The 13,944-nt window shown below is 44.0% G+C and overlaps 1 long non-coding RNA gene across 2 annotated transcripts in view; it reads right to left on the reverse strand.

The window, feature by feature from the left end:
- Window positions 1-8,086: 8,086 nt before the first annotated feature.
- Window positions 8,087-13,944, reverse strand: part of LOC309849856 — a 44,249-nt gene continuing 38,391 nt past the window's right edge. For both annotated transcript variants that reach the window (XR_014303956.1, XR_014303957.1), the window contains exons 2-3: window positions 8,932-9,032; window positions 8,087-8,216 (exon numbers count right to left, since the gene is read on the reverse strand). This is a non-coding gene — a long non-coding RNA (uncharacterized lncRNA). The remainder of the gene's footprint in view (window positions 8,217-8,931; window positions 9,033-13,944) is intronic.

Here is a 13,944-nt window from a genome sequence, read left to right on the forward strand (position 1 = left end):
CTACAGCTTTATAGTATAGCTTGAAATCAGGAAATGTCATACCTCTTTCATCGTTCTTTCTCAGGACTTCTTTGGCTATTTGGGGTCTTTTATGGTTCCATATAAATTTCAGGAGCACTTATCTACTTCTGTAAAAAGTGTCAATGGAAACTTGACAGGGATTGCATTGTATCTATAGATGGCCTTTTGTAATATTGACATTTTAAAAATATTAATTCTTGCAGTCTATGAACAAGGGATATCTGTCTATTTATTTGTGTCTTCTTTGATTTCTTTCATCACTGTCTTGTAGTTTTCAGTGAAAAGAATTTTCATCTCCATGGTTAAGTTTATCAAATATTTCATTGTTTTAAGCTTCTATAAATGGGATTGATTTATTTTTTCTTTTTCAGAAATTTTATTTTTAGTTTATAGAAACATGTTAACTTGTGTTCTGCAACATTACTGAATTCATTGATTGGATATAACAGTTTTGGTTGAGTCTTTAGGCTTTTATGTATAAACTCATGTCATCTGCATATAGACACAATTTTACTTCTTCCTTTCCAATTCTGACTGCCTCTTATTTCTTTTTCATTTCTGCTTCCTGTGGCTAAGACTTCTGGTATCATGTTGAATAAGAACAGTGAGAGGGAATATCTTCTATCCTTTTTGGTCTTAGAAGATGGCTTTCATCCTTTCACCTCTGAGTAGGATGTTAGCTATGGGATTATCATACATGGCCTTTATTACATTGAGATATGCTCCTTCTATATCTAATTTGTTAAGGGTATTTTAAAATCATATATGGGTGTGGAATTTTGTCAAATGCTTTTTCTGTGTCTTTTGAGATGATCATATAATTATTTATATTATAGATTTTATTCATTTATTTGACAGAGAGAGACATGGCGAGATAGAGAACACAGCAGGGGGAGTAGGAGAGGGAGAAGCAGGTTTCCAGCTGAGCACGGAGCCCGGTGTGGGGCTCTATCCCAGGACCCTGGGACCATGATCAGAGCCGAAGGCATACACCCAATGACTGAGCCACCCAGGCGTCCCAGTCATGTAATTTTTATCCTTCATTTAAGTAATGTAGTATATCATGTTGATTGATTCATTTCATTCTATTAATGCAGTGTATCACTTTGATTGATTTGCATGTGTTGAATCATCCTTGCATCTTAGGGATAAATCCCACACAATCACAGTGAATGGTCTTTTTAATGTGCTGCTGAGTTCAGGTTGCTAATATTTTATTGAGAATTTTTGCATCTCTACTTATCAGGAACATTGACCTGTAGGTTTCTTTACTACTAATGTCTTTTTCTGGTTTTGGCATCAGGATAATTCTGGCCTTGTAAAATGAGTCAAACAGGATTTCTTTTTTTTTTTTTTAAGATTTTATTTATTTATTTGACAGACAGAAATCACAAGTAGAGAGGCAGGCAGAGAGAGAGGGGAAGCAGGCTCCCCACTGAGCAGAGAGCCCGATGCGGGGCTCGATCCCACAACCCTGGGATCATGACCCGAGCTGAAGGCAGAGGCTTTAGCCCACTGAGCCACCCAAGCACCCCTCAAACAGGATTTCTGAACCAAAAAGATATGACTTGATTTTCTGTTTCAGTACATACTAGCTACATAATCTTGAGTCAGTTGCTAAACTCCTATATGCAATCTTTTTATTCATAAAATAGAGCTAATAATAGTAATTATTTTGTGTGTGTATATGTGGATTGGTTGACACATACATAAAGTACAGTGCTATAAATAGAGCAAATGAACTGTATAGGTTACCTACTGACGTATGGAAGTTAAATGTGATAAATTTGAGTTGTTCCTAAGAAATATACTAAATGATATTTAGAGCAGTTCAACAAAGAGATAAGCTGAGTTCTGGCAGAAGACAGCTCTAAAAATGTCTTGGGAGAGTGCTTTCCATTATGGAGAACTTTTTTTTCCATTTTGGAGTTTAAAAATAAATGATTACATTGGTCTCTGACACGTACAACTGCTTGCTCAAATCCATGGGCTGGCTGAGTAAACACAGAGCATATAGCTTTCAGTATGTTTGTTCAGTATGAGGTAAAAAGGGAAAACAATACTCATCTTCCGCTGGTCAAAATTTTACCCAAAACTTTTACCAAAAGGGGATAACTCCCAGCACTTCCAGGCTGCCTATGTTTGGACACCCTGTGGCATTGAGAGAGAAGCCCTGGGTCTATATATATATAAAAAAGTGTATAAAGAACTCCTGGAAATGAGTGAGCCAACATCAAACAACCCTAAAGAACACTGTCTTGGATGAGATGCTTGAACAGGTACATCACCAAAGGGGATATTTAAGGGACCGGTAAACATTCTAGAAAGTATTCATAATCAGTAGTTCTCATGGAAATGGAAATCAAAAGCACAAAGAGATATGACTACACAGCGACCAGAAATACCAAAATTTAGAAGGCAGAAAAACTCCATTGGTGTGGATATAGAGCAACTAAAACTCTTCTACACTGTTCGTGGGAATGCGATTTAGTAATATTTCTTTGGAAAACTATTTGGTCATATATTCTAAAGTTTAACATGCCCCTACTCTATTAGCCAAGAATTCTATTTCTATGCATTTACTCAAGAGAAATGTAATGTAAATTCACCAAAAGACACACGCAACAGAGTTCATAGTTACATTTCTACAATAAGGCTAAATCAGGGTTTCTTGACCTCTGTACTATTGACATGTTGGATTGGATAATTCTTTGTTGTGGGAGGCTTTTCTGTGCTTTGTAGAATAGTTAGCAGCATCTCTGGACTCAACTCACTAAATTCCAGTAGCAACGCCAGCCCACCCCACCATAAAAATAAAAAATGTTTCCAGACATCGCCAATGTCCCCTGGGGAGCAAAACCACCCCCAGCTGAAAACAATTTCCCTAAAATGTAAACAACCATCAACAGTAGTATGAATAAATAATTGGAGCATATTAATTCATTACGATATTACATGTCAGTAAAAATAACTCAACATGGATGGTATCTCAAATAATGTTCAACCAAGAACCTAGACCCAGTAGAGCTCATCCCAAATGTTCTTTATATGTAAAGTTCAAACACAAATAAAACAAGCCTATGATTATAGAAATCAGAATAGTGATGAACTCTGGAGGGAATAATAGTCTGAAAGAGACATAAGACAGGCTTTTAGGATGCTGGTGACACTCTTGATCTCACTTATGTTATGTTCAATACACCAAATGCAAGTTTTTCGAGCTATATGGATTTATGAGTTGTGCACTTTCTGTATATATACCATGTTTCAACATAAAAGTATATCCCTGAAATAGACTTTCGTTTTCTTTAAAAAATAAATTTAGTCTCATACATTGCTCCCAGTGGAAAACCTACAGGCATCTCTTCTTATTGAGAGATACATTGCTTTTCCCACTCTCCAATTTTTCACTGAATATGGCCTCACTCTCGGGTTGCTTTGCTCTGCTCCTGATCACCGAACAATCCAGATGAACCGTTAGAGGGATTTGGAGCAACGTGGTGTTCTACTAAACCGGCCCTGCTCTATGCTTTTCCCCTCTGTGGAGTACTGTGCAGCATGAATTTCTCAAGTTAAAAATCGTTTTTTGAGAATTTTCCACTCTTTCAAATAAGTAGTATCTTTCTAGGTTGGTAGTCATTGCTCTAATATAACTGATAGATTCTACCCCAGTTGAGTCTGCCAATGGATGAATTACTTAGGACATAATCCTCATATTTTGGTCCACTTATATGTAGTTAGGTACAGATGTTGTGCAATGTTGGACCCACTGAAAGCCTTGTCTTCTCAAAAACATACTCTTCACACCAGGTCATTCTTGAAAGTTACAATGTTTTTAAGCTGTTCTTTCCAGCCCTTTGTAAAATGAATACTTTTCTTTAAAGAAACAATATGTTATTTGTCAGACTTCATTAAAACAGTGAAAAATACATTGATTTATCAATTAAGTGAAGAATGCAGCTCGAAGGAGGTAAATTATGGATTGCCTATGAGAAGATTAGCGGAGAGAAGAGGACATGTCATTGAATGGGAGAGGTCATGTGGCAATTTCAAAATTGGTCCACAAATTCATGGGTATTTTTTTCCATCAAGAGGTAGGGTCTATCTCTCCTCACCTTGAATGAGAGCTGGCCTTAGTAACTAAATTATGCCAATAAAATGCAGGAGCAGTGTCTTCCCAGGCTGTCTGGGTTCCAGGGCTCAGTCAGAAAAGGTCATGTGATTTCTACGTGAGTGTGTCACACCACTCGGTCAGCGGAAGTCAGCCACCATGGATGAAGTCTGACTACTCTAGACCACCAGACTGGAGAGGAGGCAGTCGCAGCAGAGCTTCCATCCATGCAACAGCCAGCATCAGTCGCCAGCCTCCAGAAAGAGCCATCTTGGACATCATCCCAGTCAGACTCTCAGATGACTGAAGCGAACGTCGGATACCACCACACCAGAGACCCCGAGGAAGCACAGTCTAACTGAACCCTCCCACAACATCCTCCAGAAAATAAAATGGGTGTTTTATGCTCTTGCTTTGGGAGATAATTTGTTATGCCGCAGCTGTAATAGGAACGGAAACAATCATCAGCTCCTTCTACAGACAGTGGCTCCGCACAGCTGAGCTGAACAAGCATGTACTGAATTTCTGCTGTGTGTCGTACAGGGTATCAGGACCTAGAGATTCCAAGAGCGTGCAGTTAGAGTCTCTGCCAACCAGGGGTGTCGACGACGTTGTGAACAACTACAGCGACGCGCAGCCAGAAGCACAGTAAGAGCTATAAGGACAAGGAACAGGGGCGTACAGGTTAAGATGTGGTCAGCCACTTCCTAGATGGCAGGGCACAGTGGCCAGGTTCAAATTCCAGGCTGAATACTACTTAATGCTGCAACCTTGCACACGTTACTTCACCTCTCTGAGCATATTTTCTTCTTCTTTATGGAAAGGGTTCCCTGGCTGTATTCATTCCTCCCCAGAAAAGCAGCAACTTAATTCAACTGATAAGTTGGGACATGAGGCAAACATATGTGTCAGCCCCTTCCTCTTTCGTTTTTCTTTGGTTCTGGTCACCTGCAGACCCCAGGGGTTTGCTCTTCTCCCTGCCATATGGTGGTCGAGGTCTGCCCTTTCAGGTTCAGAGAAAACACGTGACACATCTATGCCACGTTCTAAATAATAGCTTTATCCATGACGGAACGGCCGTGTGTTTCCCATAGGCCTGTCTTACCTATCTGGGCTCCCGCAACAGACTAACATAGCATGGGTGGCTTCGAAACCACAGAAAGTTATTTCTGCCAGTTCCGGAAGCTGAGAAGTCCAACATCAAGGTGTCATCACAATTCAGGGCCTGGTGAGAGCCTCTTCCTGGCTTGCAGGCAGCCAGCTTTTCGCTGCGTCCTCACGTGGTGGAAGGGGCAGGCAAGCCCTCTGGGGCCTCTCTTACACGGAAGGGCACCAACCCCCCTGGTGAGACTTCTACCCTTGTGACCTAATCACCTCCCGAAGGCCCCGCATCCTAATACCGTCACACGGGGATTAGGTTTCAATGTATGAGTTCTGGGGAGACACGTTCCGTCTGATTCGGCATGCCTTATTTTTTTCTTTTTTCTCAGTGGGTTCAATATTTGGGCAGGGGCACACTGTGTACAACATCTCTTATGCGGAGCCAGAAATCTGAGAACCCCACGAAAATAATGTGGCGAGTCTTTAGTTGAGGGCAAGGCACAGGAATTTAGGTGGGGACTCCAGCGAGCACATCTCGGACCCTGGCGACGACAGGAGGCTATCCTGAGCCGTGCAGGTGTTTCTTACAACTGCACATTTATTTAGCCTTTAGCTGTCATTACCAAGGTCTGTAGCTCTAGGCCACCCCTATGGGGTGGTTCATGTCAACTTTGCCCACAGTGAGCTGCTGTTTCTATAGAGACCAAGCAGCATGCACCAGAGCTCCGGAAAACAGTGGACAAGCCTCAGCAAAGAGACAGCGTGCGGTGGGGTGCAGGCCTCCACAGCCTGGTTTTGAACTAAAAGGCACAATTTTTTTAAGCAGTTGTAGCAGAGGTAAGGATTCAACTTTAGGACTAGGAGAATCCCTTCATCTACAGGCCTTTTACACATTGTTGGGCTGGGGGGGGAAATCACTGTGACTTTCAAACTTGAAGGCACCTCCATTCCCCCTAAAATTATTCCTGCTAAGCCTAGAAGGACCCGCCCCAGGCGGCTTTCAGGGTTAAGGAACAAACGATGAATGGATCCCTCGAATGTGTGTAGTTGGTCCATGGGCTGGAAGGGTTTTTGTTTTGTTTTGTTTTTAAGATTTTATCCATTTATTTGACAGACAGAAATCACAAGTAGGCAGAGAGGCAGGCAGAGAGAGAGAGAGGAGGAAGCAGGCTCCCCGCTGAGCAGAGAGCCCGATGTGGGGCTCGATCTCAGGACCTTGGACCATGACCCAAGCCGAAGGCAGAGACCTTAACCCACCGAGCCACCCAGGCGCCCTGGGCTGGAAGGGTTTTAAAAAGACTTCAAGGGAACTGAATGAGATTTCAAGGAGGGGCGGCTGGGAGTCTTCAGGGGTTACCTGGGCTAAGAGGTGCCTGCAAGTTTTAGAGAAACAAGGAGACAATAAAAGCAGCAAGTTAAAGTGTTAAAACACAGCCAAGCTCCTCTGAAAAGAAGAGGAAGGGCAGAGCCGTGTCGCCTCCTGTGGAAAAAGGCAGACCCGGGAAATGTACTTAGGGCCTGGAATATTGAGGCAACACAGCAGAAAATTCAGTCCTCGTGAGGCTCCGAAGCTTCCAAACATCCACAGAGGCAGCTGAGTGACAGTCCCACTGAGACAAGGCAGAAGGAGGAAAAACCCTTCCCACAGGAGGTGGGTTTCAGGGGGTCCAACAGTTCCTTGGGCAGCCCTGTGACACCCCGGAGACAGTGGCAGCCAGAAGGCAGAGAACAAGGGGTTTCCCAAAGGGTGTGGGGACAATGCTGGTGAGGAAAGAAAAGTGTCTGAGATAAGACCAGGTCATCTGGGGGGTCACCTGACAAATTGCTCCACTTTGGGGCAAAAAGTGTCTCTGGGACACACAGCGGGGGGGGGGGGGTCTGCCCCAGCCCCAGGGGCCCTGGATGCTTATATTATGTTAATATTGTGTCAATATTAACCTCTTGCTGGGCAATTTCTCCCCAGTGAGTTTATTTATTTATTTGAATGAGAGAGAGAGAGAGAGAGGGAGAGCAGAAGCAGGGGGTAGAGCAGAGGGACTGAGACAAGCATGCTTCACCCTGGTGTTGGATGAGCAGCTAGCAACTCCGGCCCCGCAGCCCTTAGCAGAAGTCACTGAGGGAGACTTCAGGAGAATGTTTGCTTTCTTGAGGACATAGAAGAGTTGCAGCCTACGTGGCCCTTTTGGCCTGGCCTCTTCTAGCCTTGAACATGCACTGAGGCCAAGGAACAGAGACCAGCTTGCGTGCGGCGTAGGGCGCTGAGCGTGGGGTGCAGGGCAAGGACAAGTGAATCACAGGGCTTGTGGCTTTGTCCTTATCAAGTCACTGAACCAACACTAACAGCTGTTTCCGTGGTTGATCGTGTGAATACCTCCTCATTGTTAAGTCAGGAGTCACGTTTTCTGCTGCCCCAGATAAACATATTCATAACTGATAAAGGTCCTAAGTATCAGGTCTTTTGGGTTTGGATTTAGCCACCTTCCTCCATGTTTGGGTGTGCGCGCGTATACGGACATAACATCTGTGTGTGTGTGTGTGTGTGTGCGCGCGCGTGCGTGTGGACATAACATTTGTCTGTGTGTGTGTGCATGTGTGTGCGTGTGTGTGTGGACACGCTGTGTGCGTGTGTGTCAGGAGAATGTGGTGGAAAGAGTGACAGCTCTCTTAGTCTTTCTTCATAGAAATGACAGGAAGTTTATGAGATGCCTTCAGTATAAGATCAAAGGATTCCTAGAATTCATCAACTCCATCATTCTGTCCACACTGCCTACGTTCTAAAGAAAGTGTCCTCTTCAAATAGTTTCCCATCATCTCAAAGCCATATATATGACCAGAGGATTTTTCTCAGTATTTAATCAGCATCTTACTTAAATATGTTTCTCCTTTGCCCTCAGTGAATGAAGTGAAGAGACATCCCATCTCCCTTGAGTGAAAACTGTTCTCTCCTCAGTGACTCCGGGAAGTGCCTCTTCTGCCTTCTCTTCTGACAAAAGAAATGCAATTTCTCGAAACTCAGGCCCTGGAGTACAAATACTTCGCTTTCCCACCCTCTGGCCTCCCCTGGACCATTTTCATGGCCTCCATGTCTTCCTTCCCTTTTTTTTTTTTTTTAAAGATTTTATTTTTATTTATTTGACAGCAGAGATCACAAGTAGGCAGAGAGGCAGGCAGACAGAGAGGGAGAAGCAGGCTCCCTGCTGAGCAGAGAGCCCGATGTAGGGCTCGATCCCAGGACTCCAGGTTCATGACCTGAGCTGAAGCAGAAGCTTTAACCTACTGAGCTACCCAGGCGTCCCTCCATGTCTTACTTCTGTAACTTGTCTGATGTCAGGTAGAAATAGGCATAGAAAGCCTGACGATGTCCAGGTCTGGAGAAGACCATTTCCAGCTCCCTTCATGATTTTAGTCACTTTCAAAGATATTTCTCCCTCTTTAATGTTTCTGACAAAGCTGGACATGTCTGATTTGTTTTAGGGAATGCTGAGTCTAGGTCAAAGTCATCTGGAAAAAAAAGTTTGTTTTTGTTTGTTTGTTTTTTAGAAAATGTCCCGGCCCTCATCTGAGAAATTCTGATTTCATTGGTCAAAGCAGGGTCTCAGCATTGGCAATTTGTTAGAGCTCCGAAGGGGAACCCAATGTGCAGAGCATGTTTATTTACCCCTTCTCTCTGGCTTTCTTCACGTGTCATCATCTCCTACCTCCAGCCTGTTCTTGCTCCATGAATCCCGTCACACCTCCGAAGAGCGCACTCTCCATGGCTGGACTTTGTCTGTACAGGAACACACTCGATGCTTCCCACCTGGAAGGAAATAAAGAGCAAACAGTTAGTCTTCTGCCCTGAGAATTCCTCTAGCTATCACCTGTCCCTTTTCCTTACTAGTCTAACTTGTGGGAAAAAGCACCGTATACCCCCTGTTTCTTTATCTCCATCTCCCATTCGTATTTTATTTATCTATCTATCTATCTATTTATTTTTATTTTTATTTATTTATTTTTAAATATTTTATTTATTTATTTGACAGACAGAAGTCACAAGTAGGCAGAGAGGCAGGCAGAGGGGGGTGGGGAAGAAGGCTCCCCGCTGAGCAGAGAGCCCAATGTGGGGCTCAATCCCAGGACCCTGCGATCATGACCTGAGCCGAAGGCAGAGGCTTAACCCACTGAGCCACCCAGGTGCCCTGAGTTTTTAAACTTACCTCCTTACTCATGCCAAAAGCTATTGCAGTCACCAAGGTACCAAATCTAAAAACTACTTCTCATTTTTATTTTACTTCACTTTTCTGCAACAGTTGACATTACTGTCCCACTCTCCTCCATGGGTTCTCTTTGCCCAACTGGTACATTCAAAATGGTGGTGTACCCCAGACACCATCCTTGTCTCCCTCTAAAATGTCTAAACAGTCTCTCTGAGTAATCCTAATTTCTCCCTGTCTTCATTCCCCTTGTTGATGTGCTGTAAATAGGTCTATAGATCTTGGTTCCAGTTTCCTGAGTTTCAGACCCACGCATCTGGTTGCTTTCTTGCAGATATCTCCAAAACGGAATTAATTACTTCTCCTTATGCCATCCATCCATCTTCTGCTCCTGTTCTCCCCTGTTTTTATTAATGGAACCACTAATCACCAGGCCACCAGAAACCAAAGACCAAGAATCAATTCAGCCTTCGCCTGTGGACTTCTCTCATATTTTCACAAAATTTCATTAATTTTACTTCTACAATATGTCTTAAAACTTCCCTCCACATCTCATGCCTTAGTCCAAACCCTCAACTCAAAAGGCAATGCATATAATGGTCTCCAATTGGTCTACATCCTCCTCCCTCAGCTTCCTTGAATCCGTCTCCACACCAGTGCTAGAATTACCTTCGTAAAATGGGAATTTGATGACATGAATCCGCTAATTAAAACACATCAAACGTTCCTAATCTCTTAGAATCCACAATTCATTCATTCAGGCCTTTTGGTCATCAGGTTTCTTTCTGTCCATTTTCACCCTTTCCCAGCACTCTGAGCTTCTTGACGTTCCTGAAACAAGTCATATCCCCATAACCTAGCACGTATTATTATCCCCAAGCTAGGGATGTCACCAACAAGCATCCATCTGATAAACCCGTCCACATCTTTTAAGGATGGTGACATCTATTCAGGCTTTCTTATCACCATTGTAACCCCACCCCCCCGCACCATACCATCCAGAACATGGTAGGTGCTCAGCAAATATTTGCCATATGGAACTTTCCCTGCCCACTCACCCCCACTCCAGGCAACTTTCCCTGCCCACTCCCCCCACCCCACCTCCCACCACACCATCTGGAACATGGTAGGTGCTCAATGAGTATTTGCCATATGCAACTTTCCCTGTCCACTCACCCCTACTGTGGTTAGAGCTAACAGCTATAGTCTCTTAGTCCCATGCATATACATCTATAATATCATTCATCCCATTAGACTGTCATGATTTGCTTATTTGTCTGAATCCTTTAATGAACTATGAGCTCTCTGAAGGAAGGGAATGTGTTGCAGTTGCTTTAGCAATCCGATCACTCAGCAGTGTCTGAAATATAGTCAACATTGCTGATTTTTCATTAATAAAAAAAAATATTTTCCCCCCTGGGGAGAGGAGAAGGGAGAAGGAAATGGGAAAAAATAATTTAATTAATTTTAATTAATTGATTGATTGATTATATTAATTTATTCACAAGAGGGCTGAAACAGATGAACTGAGAACTTTCAAAGCATGAATGTGCAGCTTTCAAAAAGAAAGGAGACACTCAAACATTAAACGTTACCTGTATAGTTTTATATATATTTGCCATTTCTGTGCAGAGCTTGGAAATGAAACCAACATAAAGGAGACCAGACAAGAGATGATAAAAGACTGCATCCAGAGATGGTTCTATTTATGTACCTAGATCAAGCTGCAGAGACAAATCTTCCCATCAGCTTTGTAGTTATGTGAGTCAACAAATTCTTTTTGTTTAAGTTAGATTGGGTGAGATTATTCTGTCAGTTGTCCTCAGCTGTCCTGCTGATAGGCAAGTTAAAAGCATCCTATGGAGTTTGGCTAGGAAAAGGCATGGTATGTTCCAAGTTACCATCTTCTAAATTCAGCCTAAATCAGTGGAGCCATTTAGAGACTGATCAATTAGTTGCAATAAAATATGTGATGTTTTGAGGTTTTCGTTTTATTTTCCTAAAAGTAATACAGACCAGGCGCGCCTGGGTGGCTCAGTGGGTTAAGCCCCTGCCTTCGGCTCAGGTCATGATCTCAGGGTCCTGGGATCGAGCCCTGCATTGGGCTCCCTGCTCAGCGTGGAGCCTGCTTCCCCCCTGCGTCTGCCTGCCTCTCTGCCTACTTATGATCTCTCTCTGTTAAATAAATAAATAAAAATTTTAAAAAAGTAATACAGACCAAAATTTAGTGCAAAATGATTTAAATAATGGCAAATACTTTCATTTTCATGACTGTGATGAAATTGTGAGAATTAAACATTTTCAATAATTGGAAAGACCTAAGCCATGCAAAACAGTAGCTAGCTAATTATCTAGACCAGAAGTGTAAAATGCATTTGTCTCTAAAGAGATAGGGAGATAAAGTAAAAGAATAAAGTGGGCTTAGTGTCGCATAGTAATAAGTAGGTGGAGACTATGGCCAACTGAAAATCAGAGACCCAATTAGTGTCATCTGGAAATAAAAGGCCAGCTTTACCCAATATTTCCATTTTTTTCAAAAGGATACAAACCAAGGTTTAGGAGAAACTCTCCTGATTTTGAAATGTTCATAGTGAGAAACTAAAAAATGACCCTGTTGAGAAGCAGACCCCAGTGCTACCAGACCATATGGCTGAAAATAAGACACATAAAAACAGTTTACTCCATGACCCCATCCAGAACAAGACATAGACCATGCCACTCCGTGACACAAGAATGACCATAGCCATCCTCTTGGCTGATGAGCAGCACCTGTTTCTGAAAGGATGCTGCTGCTTCGGCGGTTACACCTCGAGACTCTCACTAGTGTTCCTGCCTCCCAGGTATGAATTATTAAGATCCTCAGAGTCCGAGTTGACCCAGCTTCTTGGTAGTCCAAAGTCCAAAGCTGGTCTCTGCTTCCCAGTTCCCCCTCAGAATCTTCCAACCCACTCCTTCCAACCAAAAGGAGCTTTGGAGCTGGATTTACCAACACTAAATCTAGCATTTCTTACACTCTGGCCACGCCAATTTCCTGGAAGAGCCCCTGAGGTACATGGTCTAATCTGCAACTGGTGGCATGTTACTATCCCCATTTTACAGAGGAGTAAACTGAGGCTCAGAGTCCAGGTGACTTGCACAGTTTCACCCATTCGCTAAGTAGTAGAGCAGGGATTTGAGTCCAGATCAGACTGTTGCAAAAGCCGGTGCCTTTTATCACTGAATCACTTCAATAAAGCATTTATCCTGCGTTTAGGGTAAAACTGCTCACTGAGGGCCAAAAGAACGACATCGCAAGTCATCCCAGGCCACATCACGGCATGGCACAGTGGTGACATCACAGAAACCAGCTGAGCTCTTCATGCGAAGGGGGAGCCGGCACTCAAGCCCTGAGCCACCGTCACGCGCAAACACCAGCTCAGTATTTTCTACCTGAGGAGACTGCTCAGGACGTAGACATCGGAAGGAGTGAGTCAGGCCTCCCAAGCATATGCTTCGTTCCTAAGCCAAGCAAACTGCCACAGTAGGAGCCTGGCTTCGGGGCACAGTCCCTGGCCCCTGAGTGAGATGCGCGTCTGAGGCAGTCAAGAGGAATAAGCCTGGTGTTTTCATTCTTCGCACCCTGGGGGCTGCCCAGCTATGCCCTTGTGGGGCCTGGGAGTCTGGGGGGTCTCAAAGCGCACCACCTTGCTCCCTTTGGAAATAGGCTGCTCTCTCCTGGTGTGAATCCTCACAACCTTCCCCTACAACTCCTTTTGATCAGAAGTTAGTGGATGGCACGTACAGGATAGATGACATTGATGTACTCTGGACATTTCACAGCCTCCCCCAGCCCGGGCATCCTGGCAGTGGGATTAGTGGTACCTGGGGAAGGACCCTTGGCCATGAGCTGCACTGGTCACTGGTGGCCTGGAACCCAGTGTCCTGAGGAGCTGGACCTGAGGGGCAGTGGCGCCCCAGTCCCCAGCCCACGCACAGCTCTTTCAGAACAGATCGAGGCAGGGTTTGGAACACAGTGAAAGCATGAAAACAGGAGACGAATATCCACACCTGGACACGGCTGAACCAATTGGTTTGGGACTTTCTGCTCAGTCTGCAGCCGGCACACCCAGACTTGCCTGGTCTTGGTCCTCTGTTACCCACCACAGAAACTGATTTCCCCAAATCTAGCCCAGGTAAGTGAATGGATCCCATCTTGGGGTTCTGTCTCTTCCATAGATAAACCTAAGACAGGTCATGGTGTATGAGGTCTTGTGTGTGGTTTTCCCCCAGGGCCTCCAATGCAGCAATGGCCACTTGGCCACCTGGTTTACGAGATACCCTGAAAGCTGGTACACTGAGAAGAGGAAAAGACTCACAATAATCTTCCATCTTGGAAGTGATTTTTTTTTTTTAAGATTTTGTTTATTTATTTGACAGACAGATCACAAGTAGGCAGAGAGGCAGGCAGAGAGAGAGAGGAGGAAGCAGGCTCCCTGCTGAGCAGAGAGCCCGAGGTGGGGCTCGATCCCAGGACCCGGG

The sequence above is a fragment of the Mustela nivalis genome, assembly GCF_964662115.1.
Source record: "Mustela nivalis genome assembly, chromosome: 16".
Lineage (NCBI taxonomy): Eukaryota > Metazoa > Chordata > Mammalia > Carnivora > Mustelidae > Mustela > Mustela nivalis.